The following is a 5513-nucleotide window of genomic DNA, read 5'->3' as shown; positions in this document are numbered from 1 at the left end:
AAGTGCTGCACTCAATATGCCAGCAAATTTGGAAAACTCAGCAGTGGCAACAGGACTGGAAAGGGTCAGTTTTCATTCCAATCTCAAATAAAGGCAATGCCAAAGAATGCCCAGACTCCTGAACAATTGCACTCATCTCACATGCTAGTAAAGTAATGCTCAAAATTCTCCAAGCCAGGGTTCAGCAATATATGAACCGTGAACTCCAAGATGTTCAGGTTGGTTTTAGACAAGGCAGAGGAATCAGAGACCAAATTGCAAACATCCATTGGATCATCAAAAAAGCAAGAGAGTTCCAAAAAAAAAATATCTATTTCTGCTTTATTGACTGTACCAAACATTTGACTGTGTGAATCATCACAAACTGTGGAAAATTCTGAAAGAGTTGGGACTGCCAGACCACCTGACCTGTCTCTTTAGAAATCTGTATGCAGATCAGAAAGCAATAGTTAAAACTGGACATGGAACAATAGACTGGTTCCAAATAGAAAATGGAGTATATCAAGTCTGTATATTGTAGAGCCTCTTGATGAAAAAATGAAAGAGGAGAGTGAAAAAGTTGGCTTAAAACTCACCATTCAGAAAATTAAGATCATGGCATCTGGTCCCATCACTTCATGGCAAATAGATGGGGAAACAGTGGAAACAGTGTCAGACTTTATTTTGGGGGCTCCAAAATCACTGCATATGGTGAGTGAACCCATGAAATTAAAAGACACTTACTCTTTGGAAGAAATTTTATGATAAAACTAGACAGCTTATTGTAAAGCAGAGACATTACTTTGTCAATAAAGGTTCATCTAGTCAAGTCTATGGTTTTCTAGTAGTCAAGTATGGATGTGAGAGTTGGACTATAAAGAAAGCTGAGCGCTGAAGAATTGATGCCTTTGAAATGTGGTGTTGAAGAAGACCCTTGAGAGTTCCTTGGACTGCAAGGAGATCCAACCAGTCCATCCTAAAGGCAATCAGTCCTGAATATTCATTGGAAGGAATGATGTTGAAGCTGAAACTCCAATACTTTGGCCACCTGATAGGAGGAACTGACTCATTTGAAAAGACCCTGATGCTGGGAAAGATTGAAGGCAGTAGGAGAAGGGGATGACAGAGGATGAGATGGTTGGATGGCATCACTGATTCAATGAATATGAGTTTGAGTAAACTCTAGGAGTTGGTGATGGACAGGGAGGCCTGGCATGCTGCAGTCAATGGGGTAACAAAAAGTCAGAGACGACTGAGTGACTGAACTGAAACTGAAACTGCCCACATCCAATTCCACTGCACTTTTTAAAATATTTCCTTCTTGATTCTTTCCAAAGTATTTAAAATAGATTTCATGACAATAGAAAGTACTTTTATTTTTGCACTCCTATTCCATTGGCTTAGGTAATAAGCAGTTCAATGATTCAATTTAGGGACTATCAACTGGCATAGAAGAGAACATGCCTGACTCTAGTTATGCTATAAACTCAAGGAGCAGGATCCAGGAGTGGGTAGGGTCCTAGACAGGGTTCTACTGGCACTGAACCCTCTACCATGATTTCAATGAGAGATCAGTATTGTTTTCAAAGGGAATAGAGAATGTTGGTTAAACCAATTAATCTGGAAAGTGCAGACAGCTTACTAGGGCTTCCAGCATGATTAGGGTATAGTGCTGCCTTGTGGAATATAAGGTCAGGGATGCAGCTGTGACTCAGAAGTCAGAGCCACTGACTCCAAGAAACACTGGAGGAAACCTAGGAAGTGCTGGTGAGAGAGAAGTGGCAAGAACACAGAAAGCACATATCTTAACACAAATGAAATTTTTGTACTTTCTAATTCACTTGGGAAAAAAGACAAAATATTGTATTGTCCACCTCAGATAATTTTTCCCCAAAGTTGGGAAAATGTGAAAAGATCACAAGGAAATCTGAGTTTAAATAAAAATAATTGAAACTAGTGCTCCAGGCACAGGGAAATCTTGAGACTTACAGGCTTAAAAGAACAAGCAAATAGAAGGGAAAGCAAGGCAAGATCTCACTGAAGTTATTAGGACATGTTGGAAGTTTTTCCAGGTTAGTTTGAGTGAAATAAATAGCCATCAAAGAGTTTTAAGCAAAGGTATGATTTTATTTCAGTTAATGTTTTTCAAAAGACCATCCTGGTTGCAGTTTCTAAATGATTTCAGTAAAGACTCTCATGACAGAGAGATGGGTTAAGAGAATAAGAGTGAGAGCCAGAAATCTTGTAATTATATTTAAAGTAAAACAACTTTTCTAGGAAATATTACAGCAAAATGTACTGGTTTATATTTGTGCAACATACCTTATTTTTGTGGAACTGTAATCAGATCAAGGAAAGTAACTGAAATCATGACTTATTTTATTCATTGGATAACCCTGAGAAGAGATGGCTTTTAATAGAGGCAGATAAAGTAATTGAGGGCTTCCCTGGTGGCTCAGATGATAAAGAGTCTACCTGCAATGTAGGAGACCAGGGTTTGATCCCTGTGTTGGAAAATATTCTGGAGAAGAGAATGGCTACCCACTCCAGTATTCTTACCTGGAGAAGTTCAGTGACAGAGGAACTTGGTGGGCTATAGTCTATGGGGTCTCAAAGAGTTGGACATGACTCAGCAGCTAACACATAAACACATAAAGGACTTGCCCAAAGGGTTTATGGGGGTCCTTCAGAAGATATTGTCTTGGAAACTTATTAAAGTCTTGTTCTACTTTAATCAGTTTTCCCAAATATGTCGTGGTGCTATGCATGCCTGTCTTTAGCACTTCGCGTATTACGGATGTTTGAGGACTGAATACAGCATTTTTCTTTGGGAAAATTTGGCCTTTTTAACATAGAAGCTAGTATCATCATCTCTCATTCTAATGTTTTAAAGACTTTGGAGTCGAGAAGACCTGAATGTGACCTCTGAAACAATCCTTAAACATTCTGGGCTTTAACTTTTTCTTTTATAAAATATGATATTATTACCTATGTCATACTTATTTGAGATACCTAGCTCCATACCTACTGAATAAAATGCACTCAATAAATGGCAATTGTACTTAATTCTGGTACTAAGCTTCCATAGCAAAAATAGGTGACTTATGAGAGTAAATAATAACATGATGTGCAAAACTTTACTGTCTGACACTCTATTATATTTAACCAATTTACAAATGAAAGCATGATGGAGAATGAAACTGCTCTCAGCACATAAAAGCAGGTTTGGGGTCAGCTTTAACCAAAGGACATAATGCTCAGACTGATTTTGAAGAATGGTAACTCAAGTAACCGCAAGAAAAAGTTGGATGATTTTAATAATGCCTGTAGGGACTTTCCTAGTGGTCCAGTGGTTAAGAAGCTGCCTTGCAATTGCAGGGGGCATAGGTTCAATCCCTGGTTAGGGAACTAAGATCCCACTTTCTGCAGAGGAACTAAGCCCATGTGCCACAGTTACTAAGCCCATGCACTCTGGAGACTGTGCTCCACAACTAGAAAGTCCAGTGAGCCTCAATGAAAGATCCTGTGTAACACAATGAAGACTTGAACCAGCAAATAAAAAAATAAATATTACAAAATAATAATGCCAGTAGACCGAACTGGAGCAGAAAACCTATAAACAAAGTGAGACAACTCTAAAGACAAGCTACTCTCCTGCTCTCTCTAAAAACATGGGACATCTCTTCTCCATTTGCATCTTAATCTCCAAACACATCTAATTGTCTTTCTCAGCTTTCTCTGAATCATCTGTTATTGTTGATCCTATTTCTACTGCAAGTTAACAAATTCTTCCTGTGTTTTTAATTCAATAAGATCTAAGTTCAAGCTGTTTCATACACTAATACAAGGGCCACAGCAAAGTAGGTAATCATATGACTTATGTACCTTGTTCCATGACCTCTCAGCTGTCACCTAGCATTCATAATCATCTATGTTTTAAGGAAACTTTTTTTTGACAGAAAGAAGTATCATCCAGTGGGAGTCATTAGACCAAGTTCATTTTGACACCTATGAACTAAAGCTAACTGGTATTGTCCATTATCAATTCTTTACTAATAAGTATCATTAGTAATGGGTTTCCCTAATGGCTCAGTTGGTAAAGAATCTGCCTGCAATGCAGGAGACCCAGGTTCGATCCCTGGGTAGGGATGATCCCCTGGAGAAGGAAGTGGCAACCTCCTCCAGTATTCTTGCCTGGAGAATTTCGTGGACAGAAGATCCTGGCAGGCTACAGTCCAAGGGATCCCAAAGGATTGGACATGACTGAGCCACTAACTTTCACTTTCATTTTCATTGTTAGTAAGGCCTGAAACAGGATCACTATCAGTTTGTTTGTAATGTAAAAACTTAATGAGCCAGTCACTCAGAAATACTAACACATAGTAGAGAAAATTTAGCTCAGTTTGGGTTCAGTATGTGTCCTGTGTGTGTTTAGTCACTCAGTTGTGTCAGACTCTTGCAACCCCATGGACTGTAGTCCTCCAGGCTCCTACAAGGGATTTTTCAGGCAGGAATATTGAGTGGGCTGCCATTTCCTCTTCCAGGGAAACTCCCCCATCTAGAGATCAAACCGATGTATCCTGTGTCTCCTGCACTGGGAGGCATATTCTTTACCACTGTCACCTGGGAAGCCCATGTGGACCGTAGCCTGCCAGATTCCTCCCTCCATGGGATTCTCCAGACAAAAATACTGGAGTGGGTTGCCATTTCCTTCTCCAGGGGCTCTTGTCCACTCAGGGACTGAACCCGAGTCTCTTATGTCTCCTGCATTGACAAGCTCAGTATAGCTGTTTCAAATTAAAATCCGATCGTAGTCACTGAAATTGTAATATCTGAATTCTGTGGACTTACCCTAGTTGTAAAAAGTCAGCATTTCTACTCTCCTCCAGTTTTACTTTCCTAAGTCTAACATATTCTTTAATAAATTCCAGAAAATCCCACAGGGCATCTCAAAAGTGTTCATGTAATACCTGTATCCCTACAGAACTTTCTACCTACATGTATTTCTCCTCAACAGCTGCCTTGCTGATATTTGTTGCCCTCAAATCTCTCCAGGGAGGGAGGTCACCTCTGATCTGCTTCTTGAGCATGTTGGGAAGTCACCTTGCCTGAGATGTTTCTCTCTGGTGTATCATAGAGTTGCAGAACACACAATGTGCCCCAACTATGCTGTGTTCCTTAACTATTTACATTTCATACACGTTTATTGAATCTGTACTGAGCTCTGGACACGTTGAAGCACTTGGGATATAGCCGTAAACAAGACACTTGTGATACTTGCCTTGAGGAGTTTATAATCTAGAGGAAAAGAAATTTTAAATTCCTGTTATGCTCATGTTCAGTGGAATGGCTATTGCAAAATATAAATAAATGACAAATGTTAGCAAGAACGTGTAGAAATTGCAACTTTTGTACAGTTGGCAGGAATGCAAAAAGCAGTGCAGCCACTATAAAATAATTATGGCGGTTCTAAAAAAATTAAATGTAGAATTACTATATGATATAAAAAATTCACTTCTAAATATATACTTTAA

At 39.2% G+C, this 5513-nt stretch overlaps 1 non-coding gene across 1 annotated transcript; it reads left to right on the top strand.

Annotated features, from left to right (window-relative positions):
• The first annotated feature begins 4057 nt into the window (after nucleotides 1-4057).
• Nucleotides 4058-4129, top strand: TRNAC-GCA. Its single transcript has one exon. It is a non-coding gene; the product is annotated as a tRNA-Cys (tRNA).
• Nucleotides 4130-5513: the final 1384 nt, after the last annotated feature.

The sequence above is a fragment of the Oryx dammah genome, unplaced genomic scaffold, assembly GCF_014754425.2.
Source record: "Oryx dammah isolate SB20612 unplaced genomic scaffold, SCBI_Odam_1.1 HiC_scaffold_3, whole genome shotgun sequence".
Classification (NCBI taxonomy): domain Eukaryota; kingdom Metazoa; phylum Chordata; class Mammalia; order Artiodactyla; family Bovidae; genus Oryx; species Oryx dammah.
The sequence above is the reverse complement of the archived record's forward strand: the minus strand, read 5'-3'. Positions and strand labels throughout refer to the sequence as shown.